Source organism: Cetorhinus maximus, chromosome 8 (assembly GCF_964194155.1).
Source record: "Cetorhinus maximus chromosome 8, sCetMax3.hap1.1, whole genome shotgun sequence".
NCBI classification, from domain to species: Eukaryota; Metazoa; Chordata; class Chondrichthyes; order Lamniformes; family Cetorhinidae; genus Cetorhinus; species Cetorhinus maximus.
The window spans coordinates 7,315,003-7,329,484 of NC_135886.1; the positions used below are offsets into that span (position 1 = coordinate 7,315,003).

Genomic DNA, 14,482 nt, shown 5'->3' on the forward strand with positions numbered 1-14,482 from the left:
TTTGGAATTGGATCAGAACCTCGGCCCCAGAGGGGACAACGGCAACTTAGTAAGAACATCAAAATAGCAAACTATGCATTTATATAGCACCTGCAACATGGTACAATACCCCGAGGTGATTATTCATGGGAGAGATTATATTGAAAATGGCTCCTGTTCCATGAAACACCTCAGCTTGAGCCAGCTAAAATTTTTACCTTGTAATTAAAATCAATCATTAATTACTTGGACGTGCGGAAACTGGGCAGGTTTCCAGTTAAAGTTCAAAAGTCAGTATAAAAGGTTGTGGCTAAGTATACAGAGCTCACTTCAGCGAATATCGGAAATTATATTTCCACGGAAATAGCTGTGATAAACATTACATATTTCACCTGTGTCAAGTAAGATTTGCTTTTAGTGACTTGAGACTGGATTTACATCTCAATGTTTAAAGGATTATCAAAATCTGACATCAAACCACAGAAGGAAACATTAGGGCAAGTGGCCAAAAGTCTGGTCAGACAGGTAGGTTTTAAGGGATGAGAGAGAGGTAGAGATATGAAGAGGTTTAGGGAGGGTCTTGGCAGCTGAAGGCATGGTTGCTCATAGTACAGCAATGATAATTAAGAGGTGCGCAGGAGGTCAGAATTGGAGGAGTAGAGAAATTTCGGACGGTTGTAGGGCTGGAGGAGGTTAATTAAGGTAAGGAAGGGGCAAGGACATGGAAGGGATTAAAGACATGCATGAGGATTTTAAAATCGAGGAGTTTCTGGGACAGGAGCCATTGTACGTCAGTGAGCTCAAGGGTGAAGGGTGAATGTGACTTTGTGGACATTAGGATATAGGCAGCAGAGCTGTGGATGCGTTTAACTTTACGAAGGGTGCCAAGTGGGACATCAACTGGAAAAGCAAGGGCTTGAGGGATGATCTCATGCAGTGACTAGCGCTGTCTTATTATTACAGTGCAATGTACAGATTCTTAAAGCAGATGAGGAACTCATTTTAGTTACTTGATGTGCACAATGGTGTAACAAGAGGAAAGAAAGAAGGGAAGAACTTGTACCTTTCTCTGCGCTTCACTTTCTTGCAACCTCTGTCAATACAAAACCCAGCCAGGGGATGCTCGCGCGATTCAGACTGGAAAATATTGGAGATTGTGAGCACAATTCATTTCAGTGAGTGGGGAGGTGGGCGGGGGGAGGTGGGGGTGGGTGTGGGGGAGCAGAAAAATGTTGTACATCTGGGACAGAGATTGTAATATGGTGATGGTGGAGGAAATGGAAGGTGTGAGTCATCTCATCTCACTGAACATCACGTACTGGGTGTGCACTGTGTTATCAGTGCAATAGAAACCTAATGACACTGTGAACGGCACTGTCCTGTTTACCTGGAAAAACACATAAGAACAAGAACTGTTACAGCTCCAGCCTCCCATCGAGTGGTCACATATTAACTATTGAGTCCTGAACAAAGAGAAAATTCTTCTTCAGGCCATATTATTCATATCAGTATAGACCCAACATTGGGAGGTTATTCAGATCATTATACCTTAGGCGTTGGGAGTTCATTTCAATCTGTATTTAGCGGACTGTGAGTTTATTGCAACCTGTGTACAGGACTCTTGAGCAGGAGTTGGCCATTCAGCCCATCAAGCCTACCCTGCCATTCAATGCAATCATAGCTGATCATCCACTTCAATGTCTTTTTCCTACACTATCCCTATATCCCCTTATGTCATTGGATGGTGTGGAGGTTTGTGGCATTTTAGTTGGTGGTTTGCTTGAGATTAATTTGTTCCTGTATATAGAGTACAGTATAGATAATCTTAGCTGCTCCTGTGTATTGGGTAACATTTTCTCAACAGCTTACTCAGTAGGGGAATTAATTCGAAACAAGACATCCTCCCAGTTTCAGGCAATCCAATGTAAACAAAGGACCCCAGTTGGAGCTGTTTTAGAACTAGTCTGATATTCAGCCTGAGCAAGCTGAAAATGTAACTCTGTAATTAAAATTAATCATTAACCACATGGGGCTGTGGAAACTAGGCAGGTTGCCGACTAAAGTTCGAAACTCAGGATAAAGAGCTTGTGGCTAAATAATACAGAGCTCACTTCAGTGAATATCGAAAATAGCTGCGACGAGTGCTATACATTCCACCTGTGTCAAGTAAGATTTTTTAAAATTACTTTAGATTGGATTTAAAAATCGGCTTTCGACATCTTAGTGTATAAAGGGCTCCCAGGCCTGGGTACTCTGCCTGATTTACGTGGCTCTCTGGGATGTAATTCAGTCAGAGTGCTTGAGTCCAGCAGCATTAGTTAAACAATTCTGGTGCCAGAAGTGAGGCTGAGGTCAGGGATGCAAGTTGACAGCAGGCAGAAGTCTTGTTCGCCTCTGCTCCCACCGCGTCCCCAACACCACACCTGCCTCGTGCGTCCCACGCTGCTCACAACAATAACTCCCCATCCCTACTCTTCCTCCAGTGTTGATGATTCAGCAGAAGATCCAAGCCCCTTTTGCCTCGGTGGATGCCAGTCCGTGGTATTGAGCAGACCCACCCACACTTTCAAGTTGGCTTGCTTTCTTAGTCAGTACAACAATCCGAACAACAACAATGGCCTGCATTTATATAGTGCCTTCAATGTAGTAAAATGTCCCAAGGCACCTCACGTGTGCATTATCTAACAGAATTTGACACCAAGCCACACAAGGAGATATTCGGACCGGTGGTCAAAAGCTTGGCCAAAGAGTCTGGCTTTAAGAAGCAATTTAGAGAAGAGAGAGGCGCAGAGGGAGAGGGAGGAAATCCCACAGGGAGAGGGAGAGGATACCAGAGGGAGAGGGAGGGAATCCCATAGGGAGAGGGAGGGGATACCAGAGGGAGAGGGAGGGAATCCCAGAGCCTAGATGCAAGGCAGCTGAGGTCTCAGCTGCTATTGGTGAAGCAATCAAAATTGGAGATGTGCAAGTGGTCAGAATTTGAAGGAGTGTAGATATGGTGGAGGGTCGTAAGGCTGGGTCTACATTAAAGATTTTTTGTTGGCTGGTTGGTCTCTCACTGAAATGCTAATCTATGCAAGTCATCTAATTGGTGGGGAGGAGTAAACAAATCTGTTAGCACTGAAATTCATGTTGCCATAGGGAATAGGTGGAGACCCAGCATGAGACTGGAAGAAATCCTATACAATTTGAGGGAATTAGCTATAATGCTGACCCAACAGGGAATATGTTTGGCGTGGAAAGAAGTTAGTTAATACTGTAATATTAGTCCCTGGAAAATAAAAGTCTCCATTCAATACACAGGGACTGTCCCAGCAGTTCAAATTTATTTGAGCTCACTTGTGAAGTTGAACACTTAGGTAGATCCAAGTATTACATTACTCCCATAGCCATCACTGTGAGGCATCTATGAAAGTTGGTTTTATCCACCTGCCTTGAATCTTATTGGAATCCATATGAAATGAATCCCAAGAGCATATTTTTCCCCTTGTGCACTGATTCTAGTTTTATTAGTATCTAAGCATTTGAACCAACAAAAACCTCTCTGTAAAAAAATTATCTGCCTTGTAAATAAATCCAATTATTAGTTTTAACCTGAAAACAATGATCTGATAATGCGATATTATCTTTCAGACTAGGAAGGAGAATGTGGTATGCATCTCATATGACTTTAGTCATAATTGTTAGTCACGTGTATGATATCCCTTTTCATGGGGCAGAATTTTTAGCTTGGCGGGTGGGCATGTGCCCGACCTGACTGAGCTTGAAATGATGCATGATGACGTCAGCTGAGCGTGCCAACGTGGTCGCGTGATAGTTCGGTTGGGCGGGCACACGCCAGAGCCAGCAGCATGCCGGCTGACAATTAAGAAGCCTATTAAGGCCATTAAGTTAACAATTGACTTTAATTTTTCACTGCCCATTCAACCTAATGGTTGGTGGCAGGTGAAAAGGTCAAGCGGCCTTTGCATTTTTTTTGGAAACCTCATCCACGGGTGGGATGAAGTTTCCAAAAGCAATTTCAGATAAAATAAAAACTTTATTTTTTTAATTAAAAACATGACCCTGCTCATGTGACAGAGTCACACGAGGGGACATGTTTCATTACATTTTTCTGTCTTTTTTTTTGAAAATTCTTCACCTCCCTGAGGCAGTTCCGTGCCTCAGGGAGATTACTCCGTTTTGTCTCACGTGTATGCGTGAAGTTCATGCTAGGCCTGCTCGCACTCTTCCCCCAACCCCACCCCCTCCGCCCACGCAGGCAGTGCTCAGTGCTGCCGCTCTGGTATCACACTGGGCGGGCCTTAATTGGCTCACCCGCGTAAAGTTGCGGAGCACTGCCGATCGTGGGAGGGGGCTGTCGGCTTCCTGGTTGCCCCCGCCCGCACCAGCCGATCCCGCACGCCAAGGGCAAAATTCTGCCCATAAAATAGTAAAGCACAGAAGAAAGCCATTTGGCCCATTGAGAATGTGCCAACTCTTCTGAAGAGCAATCCAATTAGCCTCACTCGCCCACTCTTTCCCCATATTCCTTCATTGTTTTCCTTTTCACTTATTTATCCAATTCTCTTTTGAAGACTAGCATTGAATCTGTTTCCACCAAGCTATCAGGCAGTGCATTCCAAATCCTAAACAATCTTTGCATAAAAGAAGAGATTTTCCTCATGTCGCCTCTGACTCTTTTGCCAATCAGTTAAGGCACATACAAAGGGGCAGCTATTGGTTCTTAAGGAACTTGACCCTCTTTTATGAAAAACAAATGACTTTCTGTCGTAAACTCAAGTTAAAAACTTTTGGAGAAAGTCCAGGCTGGGAAATGATTGCCTGATGTAAAAGCAGCAGTTTACTGATTTATCCAACAGTTTCTGCCTGGATGGTAGGATGTGGTGTGACATTGTATGCTCCATCTAAGAAATGGTGGGGGGGCGGTGGGAGAGCAGTTGTGGGGGAGAAGGCAGATGCGGGAAACCATTTTTCAGTGTGCTGGGGAGTCCAATAAATAATTAAATTGAATTTTTTGGGGGTCTTATTTATGGTGCTATCTTTTCCCATCATGTCGAGTGGCATGGAAAATAATCCATCTACACAGCATTGAACTTTGGATTGTGACAAAAAGCATTGTGCCGCACAGATGCTGCACACAGGAACTGAGCAGGGTGTGTGGGGACTTCTCGAGGAGTAGTGTGACAATAAGAGAGGTGAAGAGTGACTACAGCTGCCATTGCTGGGACCATGCACTTCTATTTTTGATTTTGGCACTTGGAGGTTTTTCTTCGGGTTGGAGAAGAGGGTCCTTTCATCTTTGACTGTCCCAGATCCAGATGCATAAATTCAGCCGCTCTCTTTGCACTAGTGGACAACTGCACTTCCCTCTGAATTCATAGACTTCTTTCTATACGTGTTTGTGACATGGGTATCACTGGCAAGGCCTGCATTATTGCCCATTCCTAATTGCCCTTGAGAAAGTGGTGATGAGCTGCCTTCTTAGACCACTGAGTTCTTGTGGTGTAGGTACACCCACAGTGCTGATAGGGAGGCAACTCTTAACCCTGTCCCAGTGAAGGAACGGTGATACATTTCCAAGTCAGGGCGGTGTGTGGCTTGAAGGAGAACTTGCAGCTGGTGGTGTTCCCATGCACAGAGAGAAAAGTCACGTCTGCTGCCCTTGTTTATCTAAGATTAATGGACCAGCAACGAATTACACAATGCTGATAGTTATTTCATGGATCTGATGGAAACTTGCATTATCCTAGATATGCCTATCCATGTAACCCACCACAAATATTGTTTTGCTCATTAATTAAATCCTTAATGTTCATCATTCCTTCCTCGGGAGATAATATGTCAAAAAGGTGCTTGTTCAACAATTCAGTAATATTAGTGTTTGTAGCAAGTCGACCAAGTAAAGCAAATAATAGTGCTGATGTAAACGGAACTACGATGATGAATTAGCTAGCTGTACCGAACAAGACTGAATATTGACTGTGTGTATAACAGGACTGACTGTCCCAGCACTGACAGTGTGTTTGTAACACGACTGAATGTCCCAGAACTGACTGTTTCTCCCTCACAGATGCTGTCAGACCTGCTGAGTTTTTCCAGCATTTTCTGTTTTTATTTCAGATTTCCAGCATCTGCAATATTTTGCTTTTATTATACTGTGTATCCCAACACTGTCTGTGTGTATAACAGGACCGAGTGTCCAGCGCTGACCGGGTGTGTACACCAGGACTGAGTGTCCCAGCACTGACTGTGTGTTGATATCAGGACTGTATGTCCCAACACTGTGTGTGTATATATCAGGACTGTGTCCCAGTACTGACTGTGTGTGTCTAACAGAACTGACTGTCCCAGCCCTGGCTGTGTTTGTAACAGGACTGAGTATCCCAGAACTGACTGTGGCCCAGATTTTCGCCATGACGGAGTGCGTCTTTGTTGTGGTGAAAATAGTGGAACTGCCCGAAAATTGAAAGTTCTGCCCTGAACATGACACTTTGCATTTTCTCCAGCGAGCAGGAATAGTGGTGGGGCATGCGCATTTTATGGAGGCAGCTGGCCATTTAAATCATCAGTTGCCTCTACTGAAGTTGGACCTTTGTAGGCCAGGAATGTGAAACCCAAAGTGTGCAGATTAGACCTGGTAAGAGCAGGTCTGAACTTTGTGGATTCGTTTCGATAGCCTTTGGAGTGGTAAGGTACACTTTTGGATCTAGTCCTGGGACACCACAGCAGGGAGGTGAGGTGTCCTTGGTGGAGGTAAGGTGCCCTCCGGGGTAGATCAGGTCCCTTTGGAATTGTTAAAAGTAGGCATAAATGTGTATAAAAAATGCATAAACTCATTACTGTCGAGCTCATGTCAAAACTGTCAAACGCACCTGTCAAATGGAACTGTCATGCTTTCAAGGCTTTTAAAAGCCCTGTCCTTTAAATCTTTGAAAAAATTGTTTGCAGTATTTTTAAAAAAAAAATTGCTTGCTATTTTATTCTGTCTGTTGACTTAAGCCTGAGGATTTTCATTACTGGATTAATGCTGCATGACTGATTTCACAACCATCCATTGTCACAGTAGGGTGTCTGCCATTCACAGTTTGATTGACAGTTACAAGTGGTTATAGACAGGGGGTGGGACTAGGTCGAATGCTCTTTCAGAGAATGGTCCCCATCTGCACTGTAAATATTCTGAGACTCTGTGATTTTGTAACCCTTTGAAGTAGGACTATGAATGCCAATGCTTGTTGTTATAAGGGATTGTGCACTTGAATGAAATGTTGGTTGTTGTAAGGCTTTATGTAGTTATGAGGGAATGTAAATGTAGTAAATTGTTTTTTATGAATGAGTGTGTTCTTTTCAATAGGGTGGTCTGCAATTAATATTTTAGAACTTTATTTTATAGAACTTTTTAAAATCTCATATCTACATGGGTCCTGAGGTTTGCCCAGGGTGGATACTGGGTGAGTTGACATGATAGGTGTTATGGAAAAATGTGGTGGATGTGGGTCATGGGTTGGCATTAGTTGGCACTTAGTTGGCATTAGGGCTATGAAGGGCCATGGGGGTGAGTACAATGCCTTAGGTTGGCATAGAGGGTAAGAGGGGCCATGGGGAGTTGGTGGAGAGCATGAGGTTGCATGGGTTGGCATGGATGGGGCATGGGTAGGGTATGGGGGGGTGAAGAGGTGTTTTATGTTTTTTTTTAATTTTTGAACACAGTGCTGGAACCCTGAGGCAGACCTTCTGCCCAGCCTTCTCATGTTTTCCGGGGTCGTCCACCCCGACTTCTAATGTAACCCAACACCCCCACCCCCACCCCCACCCCCCACCCAATTTTGCGGAGCCGGGAATTCTCTGACTTTGAGCACCCTAACTGGGAGTGAAAATCCATGTGCGTGTGTGTATGTCCAAGCACTGGCTGTGTGTTTGTAACAGGACTGCGTGTCCAAGCACTGACTGTACATATAACAGGACTGAGTGTCCCAGCACTGACTGTATGAATAATAATCAGACAAATTGTGCATAACAGGACTGATTGCCCTTGCGGAGTACGTAGTGACCCTTGGGAACTTAACGTATCTCAGACATGATGTCAACTTCCACATGTAAACTGATGACACCCAGCTCCATTTCTCTGTTACTTGCCTGCCTCTGCTCCTCCCTTAGCCCACCTGCCACTGAAATACCCATACACACCTTGGTCATTTCCGGACTCCAGATTCCCAAAGACCTCCTGACCAGTCATTCTTTCTGAACTTCAGCACACCCAAACTTCTACCAGTGGATCTTCACATCCCACCCACCCACCCACCCACCCACCAACCTTGTTCCACTCCCCGTGCTCCAACATTTCAAATTTTAAATTCTCCTCATTGTGTTTAAATAGACTCATAGAGTCAGCATGAGTCCATTCAGCCCATCCAAACCATCCTGGCTCTCTGTAGAACAATCCAGTCAGTCACATTCCCTTGCTCTATTCCTGGAGCCCTGCAGGTGTGTTTCCCTGAAGTGCCAATCCAATTTCCTTTTGAAATCATTGACCATCTCCGCTTCCACCACAGTTCAAAGGCAGCGGCGATCTCACCCTGCCTGAAATTTGTAAGTTGCTGCGTGGCTAGAATTCTGCAGCGCAACCTGACCCCACTCCTCCTGAACTCAGTCACTAATAGCTCCTCTCCCTGACTCCAATGTGCTCCCATTAAGTAGAGGAGCCATGTGGCGGAGAGTGATATGTGAGCTCTGTGGACTATTATGACACAGCCGATGAGAAAGGCTGAGTTGTTCAAATCCCAGAGGGAAACTTGAAACAACTGTCATAACCCATTTTTTGCAATTTGTATGTTTCGAGATGCAGGCTTTGAATTCAGTAGTAATAAGACCACATACATATGTCTACAAAAATTACTGCTATAATAACTGCAAAAATCCCCTAATTAATCTGACTGTCAGTTAGACCCCAGGTAAGGCAACAGTAAAACACATAGATTTAAACAGACCTCTGGCAAAACACACCCTGGACAGTCACATTCAAAATGAGTTTCTTTCAGCTCTGGGTCCTTGCTGACAGGCTTGAGGCTTACAGGCTAGAGGCTTTATACCTTAGAATCCCTCCTCCTTTTACCAACATCTTTCTCTTCCTTTATACATATTTTCCTCCATTGATTGCAATTTCTCATTGTCACTAGGTTTTTTTAAACTTTAAATCTTCTAACAAAACGCTTTCGTAATACCCACTTTACTAGCGAGCTTTAAAAAAATAAACACATTGCGTGGGATTTTCTGTACCTGCCCGCCGCGGGGATCTTCCTGTCCTGCCACAAGTCAATGGACTTCTGGATGGGGCGCCGCCTCACCCACAGCAGGTCCCACCCCCAACGGGGTTGGAAAATCCTGGCCATTGTTTCTGAGCTTCACCTGGTTAGGTGTAATATTTCACCCGCTCTTTTGAATGGTCTATTTACAAATACAAATTTCCCCCTTTACACCTCACCCTCTATTTCCCAATGTTTATCTAATTACCATTTCAAGCCTACTTCTCTTCGATACGTCAAAACCTCTAGACCAGCTGGCTTTAACCAATTAAGACACACACACACACATACACACACATAGACACAGGCACCACTAAACTCTATCTTAAAATAATTTCCAATAACATTATTATATCTTCTTGACAGGACCAGACACTGCTTGAGTGGGATGTTGGTGACTTTGCATTGATAGGTGGAATTCCAGTTGGTGCTCATTTCAGGGGTGAGGTGTTTCCATGGGAACGCCGAATGAACTGAGTTTTTTGGCTCTGGATCCTTGCTCTCCAAGCCTGCCATTTCACCTCCAAAAATCCAAACTAAAATGGGATAGTTAGGAACTGAGTGCTGTAGTAATTTAAGATTCTGGTGTTTCACCTCTAGGATCCGGGTTTAAATCCACCCAAAACTGTGCCTACAGCCTGTAAACAAAAGTTGTGGCTCCCCGTAAGGATAGAACTCTTGCCTCTGAGTCAGAAATTTGAGGGTTCAAATCCCACTCTAATGGCTTGAGAATATAAATTAGGCTGATGCTCCCAATGCAGTACTGAGGGAGTGCTCCACTGTTGGAGGTGCTGTCTTTTGGATGAAACATTAAATTGAAGCCCTATCTGCTCTCTCAGGTGGATGTAAATGATCCCAAGGCACTATTTGAAGAAGCTGCAGGAGAGTTAACCCCTCAACCAACACAATAATAACAACCGCTTGCATTTATGTTGCACCTTTAACATACTTAAATGTCCCAGTGCACTTCACAGGGGCCTTTTAAAATGAAACATGACACCTTGTCACATAAGGAGATATTAGGGCAGGTGACCAAGAGGTGATCTGGCCATTTATTGCATTGTCGTTTGTGGACCTTGCTGTGTGCAAATTGGTTGCTGTGTTTCCTACATGACAGCAGCGATTACACTTCAAAAGTATTTATCATAGAGTTTAGAATCTTACAGCCCAGAAGGGGCCCATCGAGCCAGTGCTGCCGGCACTTTGAAAGAGTTATTCAATTAGGCTCACTTCAATGCTCTTCCCCATAGCCCTGCAAACGTTTCCCTATCTGACCTTCCTGGTTATAAAATTATGGTTTGGGTTCAGAAGCAAACCTGATGTGTAGATTATAGGCTTAGCACGAAAGCTGGTAAAGTAATTGCTCTTCCATTATGCAATAACTTGGGCAGTGAACGCATGACAGTAACAGTGTTTTCTCTTTGGCCTTTGCAATGCTGCATCAGGAGGTATTACAGACACACGGCACTAGATCAGGGAGTGGGCACTCATTTATAGGAGTGAACCTAATTACCAGAGGGATGTCAGATATCGAAGCTTGCTCCTGACGCTTGTTATAAGCCCCCTTTTTCTGTTTTATTTTAACTTTTATTTCCTTTCCACATTATCTTTGGACGCTCCAATTTCTTTCAGAGAAATATGTATAGTTGGTACCAGATGTCTGTTGTCCCTGAATGCCTTACATTGTTCCGCTAATGCTTTACCCTGCAATCATCTCTTCCAAACTACGAGATCCCTTCTTAAATTACTAAAGTTAGCTTATTCCCAGTTAAGCGTTTTTATCTTCAATGTTTTCTGGTCTCTTTACACAATTACTCTAAACCGAATTATGTTGTAGTTGCTGTTAGCTAAATGATTGCCCACTGTAACACATTCCACTTGCCATCTTCATTTCTCAGAACTAGATCCAAAGCTACTTCATTCCTTGTTGGACCGAAGACATTGATTGAGAAAGTTGTCTTGCACACATCTCAGAAATGGCTCTCCTTCCCTACCCTTAACATAATATTTTTCCCAGTCTGCATTATAGTAATTAAAGTCTCCTCATATTACCCCTCTATTTTTGTTACACGTCTTTTAAATTTGTCAACAAATTTGCTCTCAATTACCTCCTTCATTGACTGTAAAGAGTGTTGGGATGTCCTGAGGTCATAAGGATGCTGTCGAAATGCAAATTCTTTCATTGATCTTGTGAAATGAGTTTATGCAGTCCCACCCCTAAAAAGCATATCCTACCAAACAATACTGTGCCTCATTTGGCAATAAGCGCATCATCATTTCATAGAACGGCTGATTGTGAAATGGAGGAATGTTACTCTGCTTAGTGCACCACAAGAGCCAGTGTTTCAGCAGCTAAAGTACTTTTAACAACCCTTTTTATTTTGTTAGCTTCCCAAGCTAAAGGACAGAATTTTGCATTTTCACCCATAAGAAATATGATAAAATGAAACCAGCTGCACTAGAACATCCATCAGAAAGATTAGCATTTGAGGTGCAACTAAACCACTTCATGTCTTTGAGTCACTTAAGGCTTGGAACTTGGGTACACATTTCTCCTGATTTAATTGTTTTAATGTTTTATTTAAAACATTTGACTTTAGGGAGCTGAGACAGAGGTATATTGTTGCAGCAGGGTAGAGGCCTTACCATCTGTTATCTGTTTGTGTTATACCTGGCCTAACTGGGAGTGCTTGCTGCTGAGACTAGTTCCTCCATTGTAACCTATTGCGGGGGGGAGGGGTGGTTAACATGGGTGGCAGTTGGTCAGTCCCTCTTCCCCCTCAATGTAAGGCCCAGGATCAGGAAATCAAGTGGTGGCAGATTGGCTTCTGAGGGCAGAAATGAAACAGTGGCAAGCTTGAGGGTGGCAGAAGGGGGCGGGGTGTGCGGGGACGGTGGGGGAAGCCGGTGGGGGGGTGGGGGAGGGGGGTAGCCCAAAGCAGAGGAGGGCCAGGAGTTCCTAGTGGGGCCAGGCGAAGAAGGGAGCTGTTCATATTGGTCCAGAAAGATACATTGAAAAGATCTCTTTTCAAATAATTTTTTTTGGAACTCTTCTGGTCTTGGTCTAGTTTTTGCCACATTACTGGGTAGAGTGTCTCAGCATTAAATTAGCATTAGGGTTCGAATTATGTCATTGGATGCCTTGGTACATAGAACCATGAGCTGTGCAGTTTGATGGTCCCAAAAACCCAGGAGTTAAAATAGCCGGGTAAGGGAAAGCAGCTGATAACACCTGTCTACCTTTTAACCCCTCACACGCCCAGTTACCGACTGGCAGGGTGGGTTAAAATTATGGTTTGGGTTCAGAAGCAAACCTGATGTGTAGATTATAGGCTTATCACGAAAGCTGATAAAGTAATTGCTCTTCCATTATGCAATAACTTGGGCAGTGAACGCATGACAGTAACAGTGTTTTCTCTTTGGCCTTTGCAATGCTGCATCAGGAGGTATTACAGACACACGGCACTAGATCAGGGAATGGGCATTCATTTATGGGAGTGAACCTAATTACCAGAGGGATGTTAGGTATCGTTGAAAATTGTACACCACTCCCCTTAGAGTTATTATCTTTAATGTTGGCACAGGAAGCTCTAACCTGTGTGCAAGTTGGAGAAACTATGGCGCAGAAGGTTAGTGTCAGACATTTTTGAGACATCATGGAATACTTTCCATGTTATATCACTTTATCAGAAATATTACTCTTACATGGAGGAATCAAGGTGAGGATCCTGGAACTCCCTCCCTATCTGCACTGCGGCAGTTCAAGAAGACAGCTCACCACCACATTCTCAATGGCAGTTAGGGTTGGGCAATAAATGCTGGCCTAGCCAGCAACGTCCACATTCCATGAAAGAATAATTAAAAATCACAAAAAAGATGATTGATTGGAAAAAGAATCAGAGGGGAGACCGGGAAATTTTTTATTTAGGGAATGAATTGTTATGATGGCCTGAAAGGGTGGTGATCTGGAACGAACTTCCTCGAAAGGTGGTAGCAACAGATTCAATAGTAACTTCATTTTGAAAAGTAGTTGGATAAATATTTAGGGGAAATATTTGCTGAGCTACAGGATTGGGGAGGAGGAATGGACAAATTGGATGGCTCTTTCAAAGAACCAGCACAGGCATGGTGGGCCAATGTCCTGTATCATTCTATGATTCCAATTAGGATGATCTTAGTGCCCAGCAAAAGGTTTCACTACCCTGTGTTACAAGTACATTGTGCGTGGCTACCAGGCAAGCTGCAATGCACGTAGGCTGACAACTAACACATAGTCAAGTCACACATGATGTTTGGCTACTTGGATGAGATACAGGAATGTTGCCATTAATAACCACACCTCAGCTTGAATTGGCACCTTTAGGAAGGGTGAGTGACCAGCTAGAAGGACAAGATGAAATGAGTGGAGAAATGGGGCTGCCATCAAACTGGCTGGCCTTAAAATTGTGAAAAAATTGCTAATTGGTCATACACTGAGATATTTGTCAGGAAGATATAATAATTCTCATAATGTTATTGGAATTTATTGTAAAATTGTTGTATCTGTGTGTGTGTGTTTGTGTGTGTGAGATAGAGACTTAATTGGATTAAAGGCAGCTGGTCTGAAGGCTTTGATGTAACCATGGTAAACATGGGGGAAGTTTTGAATGTAAGGTGTAAAAGGATATTTGCATTTTTAAATAAACCAGCCTAGATTGTTTTCAAAAGAGGGAGTGAAATGTGCCACCTAGCCAGGTGAAGTTAAGAAACAGTGTGTTTATTTTTCCCAAAGATTACTGGTAAAACTTTTATTTTATTACCAGAAAGGTAAAGTCCAAAGACATGGTGAAACAATGGGAATTTGCATTCAAAAGGGAAAATATCTATAGAGGAACGAAGGCTGTGTGTAAGGGTAGGCATTTTTAAGATCTAACAAGTGTGAAAAGCCTTCAGCATCTATGCCTCAAGCTGCTGTCTTCAAAGAACTGAAGTTAAGAAAACTCACTTTGAATTCAACTAGTTCAGGGTATTGTGTGTCACCTTGCCTGTGTCATTTAAAATCTGCCTGTCTCACTTGTGCCTTAATGAAAGTGTAACTGGGAGTTAGATTGGTTAGGGCATTTAGAAGTTACCACAGTAGTAATTTGTATGAATGAATGTATTTAAAACCATTTCTCTTGTTAATAAATGTTTAATCTAATTTTGTAAAAACCTAGAGCAGA

At 43.3% G+C, this 14,482-nt stretch overlaps 1 protein-coding gene across 2 annotated transcripts in view; it reads left to right on the plus strand.

The window, feature by feature from the left end:
• Positions 1–295: 295 nt before the first annotated feature.
• eps8l3b (EPS8 signaling adaptor L3b) overlaps positions 296–14,482 on the plus strand; it is a 75,045-nt gene continuing 60,858 nt past the window's right edge. Inside the window, exon 1 of one of the 2 annotated variants that reach the window (XM_078546400.1) lies at positions 296–380. The gene's annotated coding sequence lies outside the window, so the exon portion shown is untranslated. Of the gene's footprint in view, positions 381–2,022; positions 2,146–14,482 lie in introns of those variants that run through there. The other variant, XM_078546399.1, reaches the window with a different exon arrangement.